Source organism: Argopecten irradians, chromosome 15 (genome assembly GCF_041381155.1).
Source record: "Argopecten irradians isolate NY chromosome 15, Ai_NY, whole genome shotgun sequence".
NCBI lineage: Eukaryota > Metazoa > Mollusca > Bivalvia > Pectinida > Pectinidae > Argopecten > Argopecten irradians.
In genome coordinates, this window is record NC_091148.1 from 25,834,560 (window position 1) to 25,850,064 (window position 15,505).

The 15,505-nt window shown below is 32.7% G+C and overlaps 1 long non-coding RNA gene across 1 annotated transcript; it reads right to left on the reverse strand.

The window, feature by feature from the left end:
* Nucleotides 1–9,039: 9,039 nt before the first annotated feature.
* Nucleotides 9,040–12,848, reverse strand: LOC138309566 (uncharacterized). Its single transcript, XR_011206298.1, has 4 exons — nucleotides 12,245–12,848; nucleotides 11,628–12,207; nucleotides 10,886–10,979; nucleotides 9,040–9,287 (listed from the first exon to the last, which is right to left on the reverse strand). It is a non-coding gene; the product is annotated as an uncharacterized lncRNA (long non-coding RNA).
* Nucleotides 12,849–15,505: the final 2,657 nt, after the last annotated feature.

Here is a 15,505-nt window from a genome sequence, read left to right on the forward strand (position 1 = left end):
AAAAGTTATCTAGACAATCGTCAACACAGAGTTATAACTGAAGGTTTCTCCTCTTCATATCGTCAGGTAAGTGCGGGTGTCCCCCAGGGCTCAGTTCTCGGTCCTTTTCTTTTTCTAATCTATATAAATGACATAACTGATTGTATAACAAATGATAAAAGACTATTTGCAGATGATACCTCTCTTTTTAAGGTCACAGACATTTCTCCTTTAGATACAGCAAATAGTTTATCTGAGGACCTTGAAAATATAGATAAATGGTCTAAAAAATGGGATATTAAATTCAACCCAGATAAAACAGAATCGCTTACTTTCAGTCGCAAAAGAAATATTATATGTCCAGATGTCTTATTCCAAAATGAGGTTATCAAAAATGTCAAAAACCACAAACATCTAGGCTTATTTCTTTCTGAGGATGGTAAATGGCACCACCATATTCACTACATTTACAAAAAAGCTTGTAATCGTATAAACCTTTTAAAAACTGTTAAATATAAATTGAGTCGAAAATCTTTAACTAATATATATGTTTCATATATTAGACCAATATTAGAATATGGTGATATCTTGTTTGATAATTGTACACAACAGGAAGCATTACTTCTTGAATCTATTCAAATAGAGGCTGCCCGAATTATCACTGGACTGCGTAAGGGAACATCTCATTATAAACTTTACTCAGAACTTGGCTGGGATACACTTGCCACAAGGCGCAAAAAACATAGACTTGTCCTTCTTTATAAAATTTTATCAGGAACTGCTCCCTCCTATCTAAACGAATTAATTGAACAATACTTTAATAATGAAAACCCATATTTGTTAAGAAATGAAAGATTATTTGCAATTCCTTTTAGTAGATCTACCATTTATGCCAATAGTTTTATTCCAAAAACTCTGAAAGATTATAATGAACTTTCACTTAGATTTGATTTAACCAATATCACCTCTATTAACCAATTTAAAAAACTTCTAAACCAGAATATTAGTGATATTACACCCACAGATAATGCTAAGTACAAAACTTTTTTAAATTCAGGCAAAAGGAAAGATAATATTCTGATATGTCAATTACGGAACTGCTGTAGTAATTTAAACTTTGATCTTTATAATGATCACTTAGCAGAATCACCATTGTGCGAGTGTGGTAATGCATATGAAACCACTGAACATTACTTCTTCTCCTGTAGTAATTACAATGAACAGCGCAGAACTCTCCAAAATAAGTTAATAGATTTTACTCATAACCATTTTGACCTTCAAACACTTTTGTCTGGCTGCAATGATTGTAATAATGAAACAAACTTGAATATATTTCAGTGTACACTAGATTTTGTAAGGGCTACTAATAGATTTTATAACATATAACCACCATCATAATAACTTCTAATTATATGATTCATCAATAACTTTGAAGAATTGATTAACTAATCGTGGTGAAAGATAACATACTTTAAATTAATACAATTAGTGTTCTGAAAAACACTTCTATAATAGCATCTGTTCCGATGGGCATTTATCATTTATTAGTTGTAAATTTTACGTATTATTATATAAATTGTCATACTTTTTAAAATATATGATTAATACATTTATCTTAGCTACATATCTGTTTAGGTAATTGTTAAAATTAATGCATGTGTCATGACAAGTATAAATTTAGACCAAACTTTATCTCAATATTCTGCAACATTTTATCTTTTAAATCATATACATGAATACAGCATCCATGGTAGAATTTCTGAATCCCATTGGTGGATGACCATCGGCTTGTTAGCCACATGGACTTTCTGGTCTGTATCTGGTGGGTGAAGGTAATTTCCTCATGGCTGCTGCATTCTCATTTCTTTATTATTATACTTTTTGAAAAACAAAATTACTATCTATTATCTCATTAATAATATATGATATATTGTCATGACTTATGAAACATATACTTTCAAATGTTTTCAAATACTCTTTCGTGTCATTTGTATATATACATTTTGTTACCAAGGAGAGAACTTATATAGGCACTGCCTGTTGTTCGATCCTATTTCAACTTGTTTGTTTGAAATAAAATTTTGTTGAAATGAAAGCCTTACTTATATCACAGAAAACAGTTGAAAGCAGTGATTGATCCTATCAACAAATCAACAAAGGGAGGAAGCATCTTGACTTATAAGAGAACTCCCTCCACTAAGTATTTAAAAGGGTCATTTTATGATATTTCAGATCATATATGACATTATTTTTATCTCCATAATATTGTCCAATCAGAAGAAATCCCCGTAATTAAAGAGGAAGAAAACTCATTCTTGAAAACTGAAAAAATACAGTCAAGTATAGATCTATAAGTCTTGGAATTATGTAGTATAGTATTTCTGTTAAATATTTTCACTTTTAAACGCTGATAAATAGCACAAATATGCATAGCTTAATACCAAGACAATAATGTCTACAAATACAATTCAAGTTGATCAGAGTCAGCAATATTTGAGAGGCTTATTGGATTCCCCATCAAAATGTATATTATATAAGCAGTATTACTGCATACTTCCAACCTCTCTCAAAGGAAAAGTGTGGCCAATAAATGTCTTGTTACCACAGTTGACTTCATAATACCCCCTTTCATGGCCAATCAGGATTACTTGACCATGAAAGGAGCTGAATCCCATTACATTACCATGAAAGGGGCTGGACATGTGTGCAGTCAACCATGGTAACAAATGCTAGAAGATAGGGGAGATAATCATTACTCACCTTGTTCTAATGATTAGATTAATCAATAGACTAACTAACCAATGCTGACAAAAATTTGAAAAAATACAATGCAATAAAAAAATCACATTTATTTAAATGTACATCAAAAAGCTTCATTAATTATCATTTCAATTAATTATTATATGATAGCAACTTTGTATTGTAAGGAAAAACTGTCACTCCTCATGAATCTTTTTATCAACAAATGGTGCCTTAGTATTAATATATATGCATTTTATCAATTGAAAGCACAGATGGAATTAATTTCAAATAAAATTTACTTACATTTAAAGTTTCCGACAATTTCTTTTTTCATTTACTGATTTTTCTAGCAATCGCTGAACAGAGCTTGATAATAATCCAATTGTTTAGTACTGTACATATCTCCTAAAACATTTTGATGCAGCACTTCGCAAACTCAAAGTTTTTATCTCTACAGTATACACACGGCAAAACTCCTTGTGCTCTTTACGGTGGACAATGACAAACTGATGTATTAACATTGGGCAAAGAACCTCTAATACTGAAAAGTGATCACAAGCATAATAGGTACAGGTAAATCAAAACGGAGAACGATGGAAGAGTGGGGGTATAGGAATGAAAAGATGTGTATTTTGTCAATTAACCCGTCATTTTGTTCGAGGTTAAGAAGCATGCAGTAAGTCAGTTATTGCATGATTTCTCGTCACTCGGGACTTAATAACCCCTCGCATCGCTCGGGTGTAATGAATCCCTTGTTACTCGAAAGCGATACACTTTACATCCTACCCAGAGTTGGTGTTCGGGGAAGTTGGCTAAGTGAGAAGACACCCCTGTGTGACGGTCCAGGTGTTACCTGGCTCACATTGCCGTAACGGGTAGTTGGCATTTCTACATATACCTATTGAAACCAAGGTATTTAGATACAAGATATTTTATTATAGTCTTACCTTCCAGATTTACAATCATATCAAACATGAAATGGTAGAAATCATAAAAAGCCACCATAAAAAGCGTTATGACAGAAAAGAAATATACTAAAATGTCAATTTCAATTTTAGTTACATTCATTTCTCTTTAAAAGATATCATACGTGTACAAAGGTATCCTATTCGAATATTCAAAAAGACACATTGAACGAGTTCATCGCGTGATTCTGTGAGATAATATAAAGTATACATAAATATGTATGACTTTAGTTCGGGAGACAAGCGAGAGTGATTAGGTCCAACCCTACCTACACGTCGCCTATCCCCACATCAAAGTCAAACTAGTGTACTAATATACACACATCCGTTTAAAAATTATGCTAAATTTAGTTACGTTCGGAATCATATAGTAGAACATGCACGGGCATTTTTGATACAATGAATGCTAAACGTAACGTAACGGGTTTCTTCTCCAATTGCCCATTTTTTAATGAACAAAGAAAAGTGTTGACATAGAAGTACAATAGAAAACCAATTATGGTCAGTTCCATATTAATATTTATCTGTGTTTACCTGTGTTCAATTACCTGAGCTACCTGTACTTTGTCAAAAGATGGGGAATAGAGAGAGACACCAATATATACAGTACAGTTGTATAGATATATATATATATATTTCATGCATTTTGAGAGACAAATATGCATAATTAAGAGAAATTTTATGTTATGTACACCTTTGTATTAGTCACCATTTGAATAAGAATAAAGGGGATAAAATGCAAGTTGAAGAAGAAGTGTCAATTTTTTTTACAAACTGTTGCAATTTCAGTACCGCATAATTAAAAACAAATACATGTATGGCATATTACAGAATACCTTTGGCGCCATACTGTAGCTACACAATATTTCACAAGAGTAATACACGTGTACACATTCCACTATCATTATCAAATCTACATTTGTCGTTATTAGGGAACCTATTCAAGACAATAGTGCTTGTAAATAGAAAATATCAAGATACTGTTCAACTCTTTAGGATGATGTACATGTAACAATATACACGTACTTGTATCTACTTAATTATATCACACGTACTTGTATCTACTTAATTATATCACACGTACTTGTATCTACTTAATTATATCACACGTACTTGTATCTACTTAATTATATCACACGTACTTGTATCTACTTAATTATATCACACGTACTTGTATCTACTTAATTATATCACACGTACTTGTATCTACTTAATTATATCACACGTACTTGTATCTACTTAATTATATCACACGTACTTGTATCTACTTAATTATATCACACGTACTTGTATCTACTTAATTATATCACACGTACTTGTATCTACTTAATTATATCACACGTACTTGTATCTACTTAATTATATCACACGTACTTGTATCTACTTAATTATATCACACGTACTTGTATCTACTTAATTATATCACACGTACTTGTATCTACTTAATTATATCACACGTACTTGTATCTACTTAATTATATCACACGTACTTGTATCTACTTAATTATATCACACGTACTTGTATCTACTTAATTATATCACACGTACTTGTATCTACTTAATTATATCACACGTACTTGTATCTACTTAATTATATCACACGTACTTGTATCTACTTAATTATATCACACGTACTTGTATCTACTTAATTATATCACACGTACTTGTATCTACTTAATTATATCACACGTACTTGTATCTACTTAATTATATCACACGTACTTGTATCTACTTAATTATATCACACGTACTTGTATCTACTTAATTATATCACACGTACTTGTATCTACTTAATTATATCACACGTACTTGTATCTACTTAATTATATCACACGTACTTGTATCTACTTAATTATATCACACGTACTTGTATCTACTCTTAATTATATCACACGTACTTGTATCTACTTAATTATATCACACGTACTTGTATCTACTTAATTATATCACACGTACTTGTATCTACTTAATTATATCACACGTACTTGTATCTACTTAATTATATCACACGTACTTGTATCTACTTAATTATATCATATATAGTTGTATAACACATATACCAAACTGAACCGATGTTCCCAAATTCCAGTTCAAAAGAAAGTCAAACATACTGAATATATTAGACATTGGAAACATCAAGATAGTCGCTAAAATATCATCCATGAAATAATTACTTGTATGAGATATTAATGATTTAAGTTAAATATAATTTTAGTCATGCAATAGCGAAATCTGTAACCAGCAAGCTTTAGTGAATTTGATCTGTACATTTGTCGTGTATATGTATATATCAATCAATGCGCGTCACTTTTATAACACTATAAAAAGACGTTAGTGTATTTAAATTGTTTGAGAGAATACGAATTTTATTGAGCTTATACTATAATTGACTGATAATCAATTTTTTGTAATTGTAATTGTTCAGCGTTTTGCTTATTTTGAGATGTCGTTAAAATGTATATATCAGTAGAATTATCAAAAAAGGAAATTTCTTATGACAAGAGACGTAGATATAATCGATATGATTACATATCAAACGTGGATTTTGTTTATAAATGCCACTACCGGTACATTTACACGGCTATGTACTTCAGCTTGTGGATATACAAGATGGACTATTTTGATTGAACTACCACTAGCAACTAGTTATCATTTATGTGTTTATTTAAGGTATGGTTTTTATTTTTCTCCAATATTTTTTTTGAAATATAATTTCAGATCTTCATCAAATTCAAATCGTTTAATTGAAAAATTAAAAAATACAGTAACAATATAGATCAAAATTTGATGCTTGCGGAAGTCAGTGTTCCGGTGTATGTATTCCTGCGCGATAACCGACTGCGTTTACACAAATGTATATATCAATGGAAAAACGGAAATGTAAATATTTGTACATTTAATTTAATGTAGTTGTATATAAAAATATATATGTGTTTGTAAAAAAGATAGAAGGGACTTTTGAAGTTAGGACCAAATATTGATTTTACATTTGATGTGTTCAATTAATATAAAAATATCAAGAACATTATCTGATATCACAAATGAGTAACAAATTAAAATATTTTTCCATGTAATATAATTTTCATACATCTACATGTTATACATAAATGATACCCTTATGGAATAAGTACAGTAGCACAGGTGAAATTCACAGGTAAAACGAGGTGAATCCAGGTTAACGTCTCTGAAATAGACAATAATTCTTGCATTAAATTAATATCAAAATATCAAGAACATAATTAACTGAGATCACAAAAAGAGTCACAAATTTAAAATTAAAAAAAATGAGAAAATGGAGATAAAGCCATGTGACGTAACAGTACAGTACCGGAAATGTTTCATGAAATACCAAAACAAATATCATATTTGTTTGTCATTGGTACTAATATAGACATGCTCTTTGGCTCTATTACAATCTTAACAAGTCAAGTCAAGTCAGGTAATCTTTATTTAGAGTCGGTACTAGTGGTACAACATATCAACACAAGCCATTGGCGTTTCAATCCAACCCAATGGGGGTTTGAACGCAGTCACAAAGGTTGACATGGTCTGAAAATAAACACTATGTTAATATTGGTATCTTTGTATTGTCGGGAGCACTAGGTGCTAGTGAAACAAGAGTAAAAATATTTTAACAAAAGTTTAATCATCGGAATGGAAATAGGATTATATATAGGGTATAAGGAAGATAGTGTTTATTTAACCATGACCAGATTAGCTCCACTCATCCAGTACCATATTCAGTTTCCTGACTTTTGACCGAATAATGTGTTAATTAAATGTTATTTATTCTTCGTAAAACGGTAGTTATTGAACCATTTCTATGACTATTGTATATTAAAATGACACTATTTATATAACCACAGGACTGTGAACTATAGTTCATATTAAAATTTATTCCAATTGATAGAACAATCTGTAAAAAACACCATATGTAAATATTGATCTAAAAATTACCTCAAGACTTGAATATCATGTCAATACTTTTTATCCATGTCAAAATGGTCCTAAAATTGACCTAAATTTCACGTGAACTTTGACCTGAAAGCGATCTCCAGATATTCGAGATTTACCAGATATTGACATGAAGATAATCCGAATTTCAGGTCAAATTTCGCGAGGTCAGTTTCAGGCTATAAATGTTACTGTATAATCATATAACAACATACCACAGACCGTAGGGATGGTTGTAGCTTACCGAATAGGGTACTGTTTCCAGTTGTTATATCCTGATGGTACAATGACTCCTGGAATATCTGACTGTACTGACCTAATAAAGGTGGGCCCTACCCATACACCATAAGCCTAAATGCTATACTCGATCAAAAGCCTTACGTGTCATCGAGACAAGTGGATGAAATAGTCAGACGCTTGATGGATAATGATTTATTTAAAACTTCACTCCAAACGGCCCTCGGCATTACAGATCTTAAACACCATGTCAGTAAGCTAGAAGACAGGATTGATGACCTTGAACAATATTCAAGGCGTAACTGCCTCAAATTCCGAGGCATTCCTGAATCTAAGGAAGAGGATACCGACCAAGTGATAATAAAATCATGCAATGAGACTCTGGGTGTCATGGTTGAGTCCTCAGATATCAGCCGCTCCCACAGGGTGGGGAAGCCTTACTCAAATTACGAGAGCTGAACAACGAGACTTCTCCAGACTAATGCTCAAACGTACTGCATAACATACAGATTTTTGGAAATGCACTTAAATGCCCATTACTTTTTCGAAACGGCTTTTTCGCAAAAGTAAAGTTACTTACTTACCGTTGATATTACACTATAATCCACCTTATGAACAATTTGATTAAAATAAATTAAATGTTAATTTTCATAACGCGGGTCGTCTTTTGTTTCCCGCCGTCGTCCTAAATACTGCGCGGTAGTTGTGAATAGCACTGCCCCAGACGGCAAAACAGCGAAATGACTCTCCGCTGTTATCGTATATTACGCAGGAAATCTTGCATATGTTTGGTGTTGTAATCTCATCTTAGGCATTCGGTATATAATTTCTGATGTTATTAATGTTTTTAAGAAACCTTTATGTTTTGCTCCGTAAATGTAGTGGGCATAACTCCTAATATTCAGATGACATTATAACATGGAATATTTACATTAAAACGTCTCCATAAACTGTTTGATACTTAAAGTTATTTGTGCCGTATTTTTCATACTCACGAACTAAGATGAGCTTAAAATGTTATTCATCACCAAAAGTTACTAGCATTTTGAGAATGATAGTACTTTCAAAGCTTCATTTTAATACAAATAACTGCCAAAAATCATTATAATTATGTTTATAGTACATATAAGTGTAATGATAATAAAAAAAATCTTGATTTTGAGAACGGTCTTTATTCACACAGAAAACTGGTAATACAATATATAGATTTATTTCTATTTTGAGACGACATTTATAATTAACATCATGTATAGAGGATCTCAGTCTATCTCCATAACCGTTACATATAATTATCAGTTTGTCCTTAACCTTGTTATGGCGCAGTAGTAGTAGTAGTGGTTGTAGTAGTGGTGATAGTAGCTGGTGTTGAATCATCGAAGACACTTGTGAGCACAAGGAACGCCACCCATGCTGAAACAGATAAAATCAGTAACGATATATTTTACTGTCGCGTGGGAGGCGATATTTAGCATATCGACTTAGTGTTTCCATTCGTAGATGAGATCATTGAGATCTTTGGAAACATGTTGTCGAGTAATACTCAATGCATTTTTATATTATCTAGGATGAATCAATAATTTAAGTCAATTATCTCGTCTAATATGAAAATTAAGGATATTTGATTCGGACCATCTGGTGTTATTATAGTAGAATATTAAAGCGAATAGTCGGGCAAAGAAGGGCTAAAATCGGTAAAATGGTGTTAATATATCCAGTATAATTTCTTATGAAATAGAAAAAAAATCTCCCATCAAAATCGCTCTGTATGCGAAGAAATTAATATTTATTATGGGAATCCTAATGCGTCCTCCCGACCGGCTATCAGTGCAGTTCAACCTTAACGCATGCGCAACATCCACCACTCTCCGTAGTAAACAAAACATGGCTACCGTAGTTTTGAACCAAAAGGTTTCCGCCAAAACAACCAACTGACTCACCTAAAATGCGAAAGGAAAGGCAATGGAGCAGCGACAATCCCAACAAATGACTCGGTAAACATTACGACGCATGGAGAGTGTTAATACAACTTGTTATAGTGAAGAGAACAGTTCAAACGAGCACGCGGCTCCGGACCGCTACTGTACGTACCTAGGCCTACTACCCGGTACTCCCTGCTCAGCTGATAGTGAGTGAGTCTTCGTATTTTGATCATTATGTAAATAGTCCCTAGAAGTATTTTTTCATGAATGAGTGGTCACATATGGTCACATGTTTCATACCTGTAAAACGTAACCCTGGGGTAAATAGCGGTTCTTTCGTGGGGCCTCTTTAGGGGTAATGAATGCCAGTATATTTATAAAATGTACCATTGTAATGCATGTACAGTAATTAGAATGTAACCGCTAGTGCATTATCAAGCTAAGATTTGTTTCAATTAATCTATAATATTATGCTACCGGTCAATTCATACAGTTCTGATGTATATATTTATAGATTTTTAATTTGTAAATTATTGTTCTGTATATGTTCTGGTAGTGTTATACACATACATTGTATGTAGAATTTACATTGTAGGTTAATTGGTAAAATTGTATTGTATATGTTCTGATATACACATATACATATGTACATGTAGGTTTTAGCTTGTTCTTTAGATATATTTGGAGGACACATACAGTGTATGTATACATATTGGGTTGGATTGACATTGGTTGTACATTTGCTTCACATGTACGTTTCTTCTGAAACAGTCAAATCTGTAGCAGGAAATTCGTAAGGAATTGTCGTATTTAACCTTTAACCTCGAGCGACAGTTACCTAGATCTTCATTTTAACCTCAGGTCAAAGTTCACTCTTCCCTCAGTTCCCATGAAAACAAATGTACAGTGTTATGTCATAGATATTATAAACTAGTGAACAAAGACGAACACACCAAACGAACCATAGTAATGTAATTGTTTTAATGTAATACCAAACTGATGATATGCTTATAACGGGCAGTAACCACTAAAAAAATTAAAAAAAATTTGTATGTAAAAAATTCAAACGAAATATAAAAAAAGACTTGCCTGATAATATCAGCAGGAGTTCCTGTGTAAGTAAGTCTGGCGTTTCAATCCAACCCAATGTGGGTTTGAACGCAGTCACAAAGGTTGACATGGTCTGAAAATAAACACTATGTTAATATTGGTATCTTTGTATTGTCGGGAGCACTAGGTGCTAGTGAAACAAGAGTAAAAATATTTTAACAAAAGTTTAATCATTCGGAATGGAAATAGGATTATATATAGGGTACAAGGAAGACAGTGTTTTTTAACCATGACCAGATTAGTTCCACTCATCCAGCACCATCTTCAGTTTCCTGACTTTTGACCGAATAATGTGTTAATTAAATGTTATTTATTCTTCGTAAAACGGTAGTTATTGAACCATTTCTATAACTATTGTATATTAAAATGACACTATTTATATAACCACAGGACTGTGAACTATAGTTCATATTAAAATTTATTCAAATTGATAGAACAATCTGTAAAAAATACCATATGTAAATATTGATCTAAAAAAATCCTCAAGACTTGAATATCATGTCAATACTTTTATATCCATGTCAAAATGGTCCTAAAATCGACCTAAATTTCACGTGAAATGAACTGAAAGTGATCTCCAGATATTGGAGATTTACCAGATATTGACATGAAGATAATTAGAATTTCAGGTCAAATTTTGCGAGGTCAGTTTCAGGCTAGAAATGTTACTGTATAATCATATAACAACATACCACAGACCGTAAGGATGGTTGTAGCTTACCGAATAGGGTACTGTTTCCAGTTGTTATATCCTGATGGTATAATGACTCCTGGAATATCTAACTGTACTGACCTAATCAAGGTGGGCCCTACCCATACACCATAAGCCTAAATGCTATACTCGATCAAAAGCCTTACGTGTCATCGAGGCTTCGGGGATTTTATCTAAATACACATATTAATACTCCGAAGATATGGTCAACCTTTCTTGAAGGACATTATCAACACTGGTAAATATACTTGTGTATATAATTGTGACTTTCAATGTATTTCTGATATTAATTTAAAGTCAATAACCTGTCCTCTAGCGCACAGCACGAGATTTACGGGAGCCATATTACACGTACTCAAGTATTCATTTGTGTCTACTGTTACTCAGTGTCAAAATGAGCACACCTGAAATCAGTAATAAACTAAAGAAAAGTATTGATACTCTTGTGGCTGTCCGGGACCCACAACAAGTGGATGAAATAGTCAGACGTTTGATGGATAATGATTTATTTAAAACTTCACTCCAAACGGCCCTCGGCATTACAGATCTTAAACACCATGTCAGTAAGCTAGAAGACAGGATTGATGACCTTGAACAATATTCAAGGCGAAGACAGGATTGATGACCTTGAACAATATTCAAGGCGTAACTGCCTCAAATTCCGAGGCATTCCTGAATCTAAGGAAGAGGATACCGACCAAGTGATAATAAAATCATGCAATGAGACTCTGGGTGTCATGGTTGAGTCCTCAGATATCAGCCGCTCCCACAGGGTGGGGAAGCCTAACTCAAATTACCCCCGGGATATAATTGTGCGCTTCATATCTTATAGAGTACGAGCCCTTGTTTATGAAAAAAGATTTGACCTTTTTAATAATCGAAAGCTCAGGAATGAAAATGGCAAAATCCCCTTCTTCCTAAATGAAGCCCTCACAAAAACGAGAATGGATGTTTTTGCTAAGGCAAGATACTTGAAAAAGCAAAAGTTGATTTCTGGCACTTGGACCCAGGATGGTAGGATAGTTGTAAGAGGAAACGATGGCCAAAAATCTACAGTTACTACTTTTTCTGACCTTAGAGCCTACCCGGACCCTCCTCCAAAGATCCCCACCAGACCCAGCAAAACGCAGCAGAACACCAGTTAAATTGTTCTACAGCCTGTGTATGTGAACGTGATATGCAAGGACATGGAGCTGTCTCAAGACTTCTGACTTTAAACATGTACATATATGTACCTTATATATGAATATAATTATTATACTATATCATAATTAAATGTACTTTAATTAAATAAATAATTAGACTATTACTGTAATTATTTTCAATTTAAGTTATGCAAATGAATTTTATAACATTATTGAAATTTACTATTACATGAAAATGACACATTAGTAGTTGTGTCTACAAAGTTCATATACATTTGTATTATATACATGTATGGATAATTTACTACTAAGAAAAGGGACACAACTCCTCTAGTCTTATCGGTATACATGTAACAGACTGTATATACCAATGTTGTATTCTCAAATTGGATATGTAATTGTTGAACTCTAAATTTATTATACTTTTTATTCATATACAAATATGGAAATTCACTATGTGAGCTATAGCCCACTCATCTGGAAAAAAAATATAATAATATATTAATGATATATTGTAACTCATTATCCGGACCGAGTTAAATATCCCTTTTCTTTTGGATCGTTTTCTTTTAGCTTAATCAATACTCTGACTCAATTAAATGTTTGAATTTAACGTTACTATCTATTTCGACAACCTAAGCTCTTATCTGACGTTGATCATCCGAAACAACTCCATCCTCAGGTAGCAGAAAACAGTAGATTTGGACAATCGATGAAATTAAGGCGCATGCCTTAGAAATATAGGTATAGTCATATAACAGAAAAAGATCGAGGAACTTTGGAAATGGACCACAAAATTAATGGAGAAAATTCCACGTGAATATATCAAAACCTGCGCAATTCAGAATTTAATGTCAAACGCTGTTTCCATTGATTGCTTTCCTCAAGAAATAAAACATTTTTAACAATATATTTCCATGTACGTTTGCTTGGAATCCAAGTTGATTCTAAGTAGTCATAAACAAACGACTGCAAAGTGTATTTATGAAAATATTCCATACGTCAAAAATAAAACCTGTTTTCGACTTAGATATACCTAAATGCACGTGGTATAGACATTACAAAAACAAAACAACTGCTTCGTAGTACATACAGACTTGACATTACACAGAGCAGCAAAAATCTAGCGAAGTGTAGTGCGATCACCCGTTGGTCTCCGACGATGCAAAACTCTTAACTTACATTGTTCAATATATACAGAGAGAGATAATATACCTAATATTTCCAATGCAATATCTGATCTAGTACGTATTTGAAAATTCTGTTTTGTACATAGATGATGTGTAGACTCTAGTCAGTTAAAAAAAGTGCAAACCAAAGCTCACAGCAAAATTAAGCTCTAGAGAGAACAATAGACTTATACAGTTTTAAACTTGTTAGAAGCATAAGCAGCTTACAAAGGTTTGTCCACGCAACATATGCACAATTTCGTCCATTGCTGGACGACCAGGACGAAATTTGTCCACGTAAATACCAACATGTGTAGTATAAGAGGACTCTAGTACCTCTTTTGGCCCAAGAAACCACTTAAGTTTCGTATTGAAAAACACTTCTTTATTCTATTAAAAACAATAACAATATATATTGGAGCATTATAATCAAATCTCCAAATACAACTATATGTATAACAAGTATACATTGAATTGTCAAGATCACGTTTAGATAGTGAATGAAGAACTATATCGTCTGCTTGAGTAGGACAAGTGACGTTAACGTCTAGAATGAAAAAAGAAGACTTAGAAGAACATAATTCATTTAACAAATCATAAATTTACACAGAAGAAAGCCAAGGAGAGAGAATACTCCCTTGTCGGGTTCCCTGACGTACAGGAAGCTATTTTGGAATAAAACCTTAATAAAGAACTGCACTGTAGAAATCCTTATATAATGAGACAATGACATTAATAAAATCACGATTTAAGCATTAAACTTAAGGGATATAAGTTTGACAAACAGATCCTTAAGCCAAAGACAATCAAATTCTTTGGCATCATTTAAAAAACAAGAAAACAATTTACTATTGTTATCACCACAGTAAGTAATAGATTCATGGATAAGATATGACGTCATAGTGCTACTGACATTTTTCTGGAACCCATTTTGTAAAGGATTAAAGTGAAATACGTTTTCACTCACTAGTCTAATAAGAATATGCTTTTCATAAACTTTAAATATAACAGGCAATAGAGATATTGCTCGATAACTGTAAGGATCAGATTTTGGCTTATTATCACCTTTATAGAGTGTACAAATCATACCTCTTTTGAGGTCCATTGGAACAAAAAAAATAAATTAAAAGCATTAAAAATTTACATAGACACTGGTAAATCTGCAAAAATAAGATGTTCGTAAAAAATAAGTCAACACCTGAAGCTTTTCCACGAGGGAGATTAATAAAAGTATTTTTTTACTTCGTCAAAAGTTAAATCCATGAACGAAGTGTTATCAAGGGAATCATTTTCCATAAAACATTTAAAAAGGATCAGAGTTAGAGTCACGTCGTCGTTCGTTTGAAATCCATACACAGCGAAGTCTATACATCTCCTTATACGATGCCTTCAGTTCAACCTTCCAATAGGGTGTCAGAAATGAACGGAACTTACGTTTCTTCAAAGAAGACCCCGACGCCGCGTAAAGACAAGAAGCAATATCTCTGGTAAATATTCCAATGTCTTTTTCGGATGCTATGACGTGTTTGCATATATCAGAATTTACCAAATGTGAATGGAGTGATTGCTGATA